General features: G+C 57.7%; 2 long non-coding RNA genes across 3 annotated transcripts; one reads left to right on the forward strand and one right to left on the reverse strand.

The window, feature by feature from the left end:
- Positions 1-530: 530 nt before the first annotated feature.
- Positions 531-3577, reverse strand: LOC149126357 (uncharacterized). 2 transcript variants are annotated; one of them, XR_016236036.1, is made up of 3 exons: positions 2116-3577; positions 1505-1729; positions 531-954 (listed from the first exon to the last, which is right to left on the reverse strand). It is a non-coding gene; the product is annotated as an uncharacterized LOC149126357 (long non-coding RNA). The 2 variants fall into 2 exon arrangements; XR_016236035.1 differs by having other exon boundaries at positions 531-1360; positions 2116-3576.
- A 3474-nt stretch (positions 3578-7051) lies between these two features.
- LOC149126358 (uncharacterized) lies at positions 7052-8895 on the forward strand. Its single transcript, XR_016234965.1, has 3 exons — positions 7052-7462; positions 8002-8078; positions 8256-8895. It is a non-coding gene; the product is annotated as an uncharacterized LOC149126358 (long non-coding RNA).
- The last annotated feature ends 1086 nt before the right edge of the window (positions 8896-9981 follow it).

The following is a 9981-nucleotide window of genomic DNA, read 5'->3' on the forward strand; positions in this document are numbered from 1 at the left end:
GCAGATGCATAGAATAAGTCTTAATTTCAGTAACTTAGTCTAGTCCGAGTTGCTCCCCACAAGAGCCCTTCCTTCCTCTTCTGGGAAGCCTGCCCTGACTGCCCACAGACAGGAGTAGGCGCTGTGTCTGCGCTGGGCAAGTGCAGCCCTTCCCTGGCTAGCATTCCTTAAAAACAGGGCAACAACTACATGGCACGAGACTGTGTGAGAGGTCACCCCAAAGCCAGGGGCAACTTAAGGTGCACGGAGGGCTGCACAGGGTTTAGGGGATACTGTGCCTTGCTATGGACGGGACGGGAGCACCCACGGATTTGTCTTCGAGGTGGGTCCTGGAAGCAGCCCCTGTAGACATGAGACAGAGGCTGTGTGCCGTGCTTGGGGCTCAGCTGCCGCCACTTCTCCTCCCCTAAGATCCGCCCACCCCCAGACTCTGGCTGAGTGAGCTCACAGCTCCCCTTGCCCTTCTGCATGGGGAGCAGGACCAGGTCAACATGGCATTGTAAATGAGTAGACAGAGAAATGGGATACAGCTCGGGAAAGCAATGGGTCAGAGCCCTGCTGATGACACAAAGACCCCAGGGGCATCAGGGGACTAAGTAGCCTGCTCCCGACGTGAAACTGCCCCATCCTATCAGCGCACGACGCCAGGAAGGCTACTGTGTACCGAACAATGGCAATCCGGCAGACCCTCGCCTACGATCTGCAAACTAGGTTTGCTGGCTCGCTCACCTCCAGAGGTGCCGCGGGAGCATCGCGCTGGGCCCAGCCAGGTCAGAGAGAGTCTGCCCCAGCTAAGGAGAAGCTGCAGAGAGAAGATGTCCCCGGCCCAGCTCGGTCACGGCATTCCCCGGGCCCTGTGTGTGTGGCCATCTGAACGCTGGGCAAGGCTATCAGCTGTTGAACTTGGAAAACAAACACAGAGGGAGGGACAGCACCCAGAGTTGCCCTTCTGCTCTGTGAGAGAAACAGACGACAGCAGCAAAGCATTAGAAGATGGGCAGTGCGGGACCAGTCCGGGTGAGCACATCTGACCCAGGGCACAGACAGCAACTGTCTAGGGCCCTGCACCCACATGGGAGACCTGGAGGAAGCACCTAGCTCCTGGCTTCGGATCGGCGCAGCACTGGCCTTAGCGGTCATTTGGGGAGTGAACCAACAGAAGGAAGACTTTTCTCTCTCTCTCCTTCTCACTGTCTATAACTCTACCTGGCAAATAAAAAAATAAAATAAAATAAAAACATGAGTCATAGGGCTGACACTGAGGTGTATTGGATTAAGCCACCACCTGCTGTGTGGCTTTAAAAAGCTTTCAAAAAAGGGGGCGGGGCTGAGAGGAAATGGACGCTCACAATGCAGATATCTGGGAAAGGAAAAAATGAAAAATTTTTACAATTCAGTAACAGGAATGCGAACAATAAAGTGACCAATGAAATCGCAAGCAGGGGTGAACATTTGACTTTGTGGTTAAGACAACCACAGCCCTGTGCCTGAGTTCGAGACCCACCTGCAGCTCAGGCTCTGACGGCGGCTTCCTGCAATGCAGACCCTGGCAGACCGCGGGGATGGCTCAATTATCTGGGTTCTTCTTAACCATGTGGGAGACCTGGATTGAGTTCCTGGCTCCTGGCTTCAGTCTCCGCCCAGCCCTGGCCATCATGGGTGTTTGAGGAGTGAACCAGTGTATGCGTGGCTTCTCTCTTTCTCTTTTTCTCTCTTTCTCTCTCTCTCTCTTTCAAATAAAATGAAAACAAAAGTGCAGTAAAAAGTAGGCAACATATTGGAGCAGCCATTCCACACACCCACAGCAGGGGCATAAGGAATTCTCAACATCCGGGAAACACATACGGACGCTGGGGTCAGGCTCCCCGGAGCCCTCCCCCCAGAAGCCCTCAACCCTGGCCCCTCCTTTCCAAGGCCTGCACCACCCAGTCCCAGCAGAAATCCTGCCACGTCGGGTCAGTGAGAACTCCCCGCCCTCAGCAAGGGTCTGCATTAGGTGGTTTCACAAGAACCCCCCACCTCTGACCCCTCTGCTTAGCCATTTCCCGTCTACCACCCCAGCACCTGCTTGCTGGTCCCCCGCCCCAGCCGTCTGTCTGCCCGCGGTGAGCAGACCTCTGTCCTTTAGGGAGAGGTTGCTATCGCTAGAGCGGTCTTGGGCCCACAGTTAGGCAGCCCTCGGCGTTCACTTCAATGCTAGCGCGGACAAGGCTGCCCGCACGTGTTGGTAAGGATGCAGGGACTGAACACAGCACAGCACAAACGCTTCGGGCTGAGGCCCACGTGGGCGGGGAAAGGGGCAATGAGAGCCGCGGATCCGCGTGCGTGTCGCGGTCGGCTGACAGGGAAGGGAAGGCTTGTGGACTCCACTGATGGGAGACTCGGGAAGAGACAGCCAACCCCAGTGGACAGAAAGCCTCAGGTCAGACTTGGCCAGGAGAGACTCGGGGCCTTCCGCCCAGGGATGAGGATGGCCACTGCTCAGTTACGGTGGTGGTTTCACAGGTCTGGCCACTCACCACGCCTCCTTGCAGCTTACTTTCAAAACAGGTGCATTTTGTTATCTGTAATGATGTATTTGATAAAGAAGATGTAAGATGGACACCTGTCTAACTGAACTCCTCAAGTAAGGAAGCAGCAGGATAACGGAGCTGCTCCCAAGGAGGGTATTAGAGAAAAGCAATAACCCAGGAAAAAGAATGCAAAGCAAATACAAAACAGAGCTCTAGGCTGCAGCCTGCAGGCTTCGCATTTGCAACTCCACGGGACAAAACTCATTTGCCTTGTTGTAGCTCCAGTCATCCCGATCAACGTCAACTTTCCAGAACTTGGCACCTGTCCTTACTCGTCTGTAAGAGCCCCAAGTTGGGGTTGGTGTTGTGTAACAGGCTAAGCCGTCACCTGCAGCGCCGGCATCCCACAAAGGCGCCAGTTCACATCCCGGCTGCTCTGCTTCTGACCCAGCTCCCTGCTGATGCTCCTGGGAAAGCAGTGGAAGATGCCCAGGTGCTTGGGCCCCTGCACCCACGTGGGAGACCTGGAAGAAGCTCCTGGCTCCTGGCCTCAGCCTGGCCCAGGCCTGGCCATTGCTGCCATTTGGGGAGTGAACCAGCAGATGGAATCTCTCTCTCTCTCTCTCTCAAATAAACAAAATAAATCTAAGGGCTCCAAGTTACGCCATCAGACACAACCCTAACGCATGCCCAGTGGGGCTCTGAAGAGCCTGTCGTCCCGTGGCCTCATCTGTGAGCTCTGGATGCTTTCCCCAAGCTTGGAGTTTTTGAGAAGTGGGAGGAGCGAGCTGGGAAGCAAACCGTCTCCCGAGCCTGCACTCCCCTTCGTATCCCTGGCAGGAGAAAAGGTGTGGGAGGACCCCTGCTCTCCCTCTGCTCCGTCTCACATTTCACATGACGTCAGCGAGGAAGACCTGGAAAGTGTTGCTTCTGACAGATCAGTGTTCTGGACGCATGTCACTCATACAGTAGAAAACCGTAATGCTAACCCTGACCCTAACCCTAACCCCAAATGCTAACCCTGACACTATACTCTAACCCTAACCCAACCCCAAATGCTAACCCTGACACTACACCCTAACCCTAAGCCCACCCCAAATGCTAACCCTCACACTACACCCTAATCCTAACCCTAAACCTAAATGCTCACCCTGACCCTAAACTCTAGCCCTAAATTCTATCCCTAAGCTTTTATTTATTTTTTTTTAGATAGGCAGAGTTAGACTGTGAAAGAGAGAGACAGAGAGAAAGGCCTTCCTTTTTCATTGGTTCACCCCCCAAATGGCCGCCACACCGGCATGCTGCGCCAATCCGAAGCCAGGAGCCAGGTCCCTCCCCCTGGTCTCCCATGCGGGTGCAGGGTCCAAGCACTTGGGCCATCCTCCACTGCCCTCCCGGGCCACAGCAGAGAGCTGGCCTGGAAGAGGAGCAACCAGGACAGAATCCGGCGCCCCAACAGGGACTAGAACCCGGTGTGCCAGTGCTGCAGGCGGAGAATTAGCCAAGTGAGCCATGGCGCTGGGGCCGGCTGCTCCACTTCCAATCCAGCTCTCTGCTATGGCCTGGGAAAGCAGTGGAAGCCAAGCCCCTGCATCTGTATGGGAGACCCAGAAAAAGCTCCTGGCTTCGGATTGGCCAGCTCCAGCTGTTGTGGCCAGTTGTGGAGTGAACCAGTGGATGGAAGATCTCTCTCTTTCTTACTCTCTCCCCCTCTCCCTCCATCCCTCACTCCCCCCCCCCCATTCTCTCTCTGTGTAACTCTTTCAAATAAATGAATAAATCTTTTTCAAGAGGGGGGTACACGGACTGGTGCCTCCTGATCAGGCATCAGTATAAGGAATAGGGCACAGAACAGAGGGGAGACAGAATACAAACTTGCGACCAGACCAAATTTATTCAGAGAACAAACTCGCAGAGGGTGACCAACTGCCAGCATGCACAGACGGAACATGTGGCAGACGGCCCAGGCCCCAGCAGCCTGAGACCTTTCGTATCCTAGGTGGGCTGGGCATGGGCGTGGGGGGGCAGAAGATGGACAGGTTTGGCCCACCTGCTCCCAAACCTGGGGAAGAATGCAGGGGTGAGGTGGGGAGCAATACAGGGTGTGAGACGGCACCGGGCTCTAGAAGGAAGGCGGGGTAACAGAACCTACAATGGCTGAGGCCCTGTCCTTGGTCCATCAGTGGAAGCATCACTAATTCATTTAGCTCCACAGGCAGCCTCAGTCCAGGGAAACGGTGATCCTCATGCGTAGATGGGATGCAAATGGGCAGGTGTGGAGGCGGATGATTGGACTACGGGGTTTGACTGGCAGACGGTAGGGAACTGGGAGGGCTTAGCCAGGTTTAGGAGCTTAGCCTCTTGCTGGCTCGCAGTGTGTGTGTGTGTGTGTGTGTGTGTGTGTGTCTGTCTTTGGGGGTGGGGGGAGATCAGGGAGACCTGTATGTCTGTCTTTGGGGGTGGGGGGAGGTCAGGGAGGCCTGTGTGTCTGTCTTTGGGGGCGGGGGGAGGTCAGGGATACCTGTCTGTGTGTGTCTTTGGGGATGGGGGGAGGTCAGGGAGACCTGTGTGTGTGTGTGTGTGTCTGTTTGGGGGGTGGGGGGAGGTTAGGGAGACCTGTGTGTGTGTGTGTGTCTGTCTGGCTGGCTGGCTGTCTTTGGGGGGTGGAGGGAGGTCAGGGAGACCTGTGTGTGTGTGTGTGTGTGTGTATGTGTCTGTTTGGGGGGCGGGGGAGGTCAGGGAGACCTGTGTGTGTGTGTGTGTCTGTCTGTCTGTCTCTGGGGGCGGGGGGTGGTAAGGGAGACCTGTGTGTGTGTATGTGTGTGTGTCTTTGGGGGTGGGGAGAGGTCAGGGAGACCTGTGTGTGTGTGTGTCTGTTTGTCTGTCTGTCTCTGGGGGGCGGGGGGTGGTCAGGGAGACCTGTGTGTGTGTGTGTCTGTTTGGGGGGTGGGGGGAGGTCAGGGAGACCTGTGTGTGTGTGTGTCTGTCTTTCGGGGGCGGGGGGAGGTCAGGGAGACCTGTGTGTGTGTGTGTGTGTGTGTGTGTGTCTGTTTGGGGGATGGGGGGAAGTCAGGGAGACCTGTGTGTGTGTGTGTGTGTGTGTCTGTCTCTGGGGGCGGGGGTGGTCAGGGAGACTTGTGTGTGTGTGTGTATGTGTGTGTGTGTGTGTCTGTCTTTGGGGGGCGGGGGGAGGTCAGGGAGACCTGTGTGTGTGTATGCGTGTGTGTGTATGTGTCTGTCTGTCTTTGGGGGGCGGGGGAGGTCAGGGAGACCTGTGTGTGTGGGGAGCAACTGGGAGCAACTCGGACTAGACTAAGTTACTGGAATTAAGACTTATTCTAGGCATCTGCTCTCCCACAATATGGCGCTGAGAAGGGAGTAACAGCTTCTACACAGCTGCCTCCAGTTCAACCAATAAACTGTAGGACCTGCTCCTGATTGGAGGAGAGCAGCGTACTCGGCGTGTGGGTAGCAGAGTTGGGATTGGTGGAAGAGGACTATAAAGGAGGAGAGAGACACTATGCGCCAGGAACACCTGAGGAACATCTGAGCAGCCCCCGAGAGAGCCGGCCAGCGGTGTGCCGCTCCCCTGCGGAAGTGGGGAAAGTGGCAGGGGGAACCGTCCTTCCACGGAGGTGGAAGGGTCGGTAGCCAACCCGGGAAGAACCAGCAGCAAACCCGGGGAGGGCCGAGCAGACGAAAGAACAGCACAGGGTCCTGTGTCGTTCCTCCACGAAGACGGGGAGCGACAGTGTGTATGTGTGTGTCTGTCTGTCTGTCTTTGGGGGTGGGGGGAGGTCAGGGAGACCTGTGTGTGTGTGTGTGTCTGTCTGGCTGGCTGGCTGTCTTTGGGGGGTGGAGGGAGGTCAGGGAGACCTGTGTGTGTGTGTGTGTGTGTGTATGTGTCTGTTTGGGGGGCGGGGGAGGTCAGGGAGACCTGTGTGTGTGTGTGTGTCTGTCTGTCTGTCTCTGGGGGCGGGGGGTGGTAAGGGAGACCTGTGTGTGTGTATGTGTGTGTGTCTTTGGGGGTGGGGAGAGGTCAGGGAGACCTGTGTGTGTGTGTGTCTGTTTGTCTGTCTGTCTCTGGGGGGCGGGGGGTGGTCAGGGAGACCTGTGTGTGTGTGTGTCTGTTTGGGGGGTGGGGGGAGGTCAGGGAGACCTGTGTGTGTGTGTGTCTGTCTTTCGGGGGCGGGGGGAGGTCAGGGAGACCTGTGTGTGTGTGTGTGTGTGTGTGTGTGTGTGTGTCTGTTTGGGGGATGGGGGGAAGTCAGGGAGACCTGTGTGTGTGTGTGTGTGTGTCTGTCTCTGGGGGCGGGGGTGGTCAGGGAGACTTGTGTGTGTGTGTGTATGTGTGTGTGTGTGTCTGTCTTTGGGGGGCGGGGGGAGGTCAGGGAGACCTGTGTGTGTGTATGCGTGTGTGTGTATGTGTCTGTCTGTCTTTGGGGGGCGGGGGAGGTCAGGGAGACCTGTGTGTGTGGGGAGCAACTGGGAGCAACTCGGACTAGACTAAGTTACTGGAATTAAGACTTATTCTAGGCATCTGCTCTCCCACAATATGGCGCTGAGAAGGGAGTAACAGCTTCTACACAGCTGCCTCCAGTTCAACCAATAAACTGTAGGACCTGCTCCTGATTGGAGGAGAGCAGCGTACTCGGCGTGTGGGTAGCAGAGTTGGGATTGGTGGAAGAGGACTATAAAGGAGGAGAGAGACACTATGCGCCAGGAACACCTGAGGAACATCTGAGCAGCCCCCGAGAGAGCCGGCCAGCGGTGTGCCGCTCCCCTGCGGAAGTGGGGAAAGTGGCAGGGGGAACCGTCCTTCCACGGAGGTGGAAGGGTCGGTAGCCAACCCGGGAAGAACCAGCAGCAAACCCGGGGAGGGCCGAGCAGACGAAAGAACAGCACAGGGTCCTGTGTCGTTCCTCCACGAAGACGGGGAGCGACAGTGTGTATGTGTGTGTCTGTCTGTCTGTCTTTGGGGGTGGGGGGAGGTCAGGGAGACCTGTGTGTGTGTGTGTGTGTGTGTGTCTGTCGGTCTGTCTTTGGGGGCGGGGGAGGTCAGGGAGACCTGTGTGTGTGTGTGTCTGTCTTTGGGGGGCAGGGGAGGTCAGGGAGGCCTGTGTGTGTGTGTCTGTCTTTGGGGGCGGGGGAGGTCAGGGAGACCTGTGTGTGTGTGTCTGTCTTTGGGGGGCAGGGGAGGTCAGGGAGGCCTCTGTGTGTGTGTGTGTGTCTATCTGGCTGGCTGTCTTTGGGAGTGGGGGGAGGTCAGGGAGACCTGTGTGTGTGTGTGTGTGTGTCTGTCTGTCTGTCTTTGGGGGGCGGGGGAGGTCAGGGAGACCTGTGTGTCTGTCTGTCTGTCTTTGGGGGGCGAGGGAGGTCAGGGAGGCCTCTGTGCTGTCATTTCCTCCCAGTGGACCACGGGGCCATCTTCCACACCAGCACTTTTTGCCACTTCCATAGTTTATTTCCTTTCTTATTTTATCGTTAGATGTTCGAAAAGCAGAGAGACACAGAGAGCTCTTCCATCCACCTGCTGCCGGTTCACTCCCTAGATGCCCACAACAGGTAGGGCTGGGTCAGACTGAAGCCAGGAGCCTGGAGCTCCACCCAGGTAGCCTGGTTGGTCCAGGGACCCAAATACGTGAGCTGTCACCGGCTGCCTCCTGGGGTGCGCGTGAACAGGAAGTGGGATTGGAAGCAGAGCCGGGACTCAAACCCAGGCCCTCTGATTTGGAATGCCAGGATCCCAAGAGGCGTCGCGGCCACTGTGTCACTGCAGAATTCAAGGGATGAGCACGCAGGGAGAAGACGGTCCCCACAAGCTGACCCTGCCCACAGCTGGAGCACGGACTCGCAGCGCCCAGAACAGGGAGAGAAGACTCCCGCTGTCCGGGCTGAGACCCATGGGTATTTGGAGGCTCCGCAGCCTGCCCAGCCTGAGTGAGCCGTTCCCCCCACCGTCCCGAAAGGCCGTGTGCTCCCCGGGACCTGGGAACCTGCTCCCATGGTCGAGGACCTGGCAGATGTGACGGCTCTGGATCACGCAGGCCCACCATGACCACAGGGATCCTTACAGGGGAGGCAGGAGGGGCAGAGTCAGAGCAGAGAGGAGAGAGAGACGGGCTGGACGCTGCCACGCTGCCCTTCGTGTCACGGGCAGTGGCTTCACCCATTACGCCACAGCGCTGGCTGCAGGGCTACAGCAGAGCATGGCTCGGGGCTCGGGCCTCTGCCGCCCACAGCTGGGAGACCTGGGTTAAGTTCTGGCACTTGGCTTTGACCTGGCCCAGCCCTGGCTGTTGCAGGCATTTGGGGAGTGAGGCAGCAGATGAAGATCTCTCTCCATCTGTCTGTCCCTCTGGCTTTCAAATAAAATGAACATAAATACATAAAAAGCAAAACACATAAAGTGCCCAGCTCCAGGCGTTTTGTTATCGCAACAGAAATGGCCCGAGGCAGAGGGGTGTTCCTTACAGCTTCCGGAAGGGACACAGTCCTGCCAACATGTCCACTTCAGGACTTCGGACCGAAATTACTGTAAGATAACAAATGCGTGTCGTTTTAGGCAGTGTGTACAGCAGCCACAGGAGACCCGTATAATACCACCTTACAGACAGAATGACCGAGGCTCAGCATGCGTTCTCCCAGTGAGTGCAACGCCAGTGTTTAAGACCACGTCTCTCCCCAAGCCCACCCTGCCCCGTGTCAGGTCGCTGGGCACCGGGGCAGGTTCGAGCTGTGCTGCCCGAGCCAAACCCAGACCTACTCAGAGGCTGCGGCCCCTCGGGAGGCAGCGCAGGGGGTGGGGTGGGCTGGGGGCTTTCTGTCCTGGTGGCAGCTCCCTGGCCAGGGCTGCTGGGTTTGCACAGGAGGGCAGGGGCAGGGAGCCCACGCCCCGCCCCAGCGCCAGGTGCACGCGGTGCCCAGGCCTGGCCCTGGGGAGCTCCGGCTCCATGATCAGATGTCGGACGCCCGCCCCGAGACCTCCCGGCAGTGCCCTGGCTTCTGTCGTGGCTGGTGATGTCAGCGCTGGGAACGGCGCGTACTGGGAGTAAATTCCCTGTCAGAGGGACGTGTCTGAGCCAGCGCAATCAGGAAAAGTGGGTCAGCACTCGGCTCTTTTCTCCAGCAAGCGCTCTCATACCCAGAGTTTGGTTTGGGCATGAAACCAAGTGAGCTCGGGCTTCTCGAGGCCCCTTCCCCTGCGTTCCGGCCAGAGGACGTGGGGAGCTGACCCTGCTCCCGGCCTCGGGAGGGTGGGCCCGGAGCCCAGCACGAGCGGAGCCGCTCCAGGGCACGCCCAGGACCCTCCCAGTGGGAAGGAAGGGAGTCGGGGCCGTGTGTTCGTCCCGTGGCAGCCATCACAACAGCTGCGCAGAGGCTCAGGACGACGGCAGCTGCCCATCTTCCGGCTCCGAGAGACTCCCTCGTCCTTGCCGCTTGCTCTGCATCGCAGGCCGGGGTCCCT

Source organism: Oryctolagus cuniculus, chromosome 6 (assembly GCF_051225735.1).
Source record: "Oryctolagus cuniculus isolate XC-2025 breed Fujian yellow rabbit chromosome 6, ASM5122573v1, whole genome shotgun sequence".
Taxonomy (NCBI): domain Eukaryota; kingdom Metazoa; phylum Chordata; class Mammalia; order Lagomorpha; family Leporidae; genus Oryctolagus; species Oryctolagus cuniculus.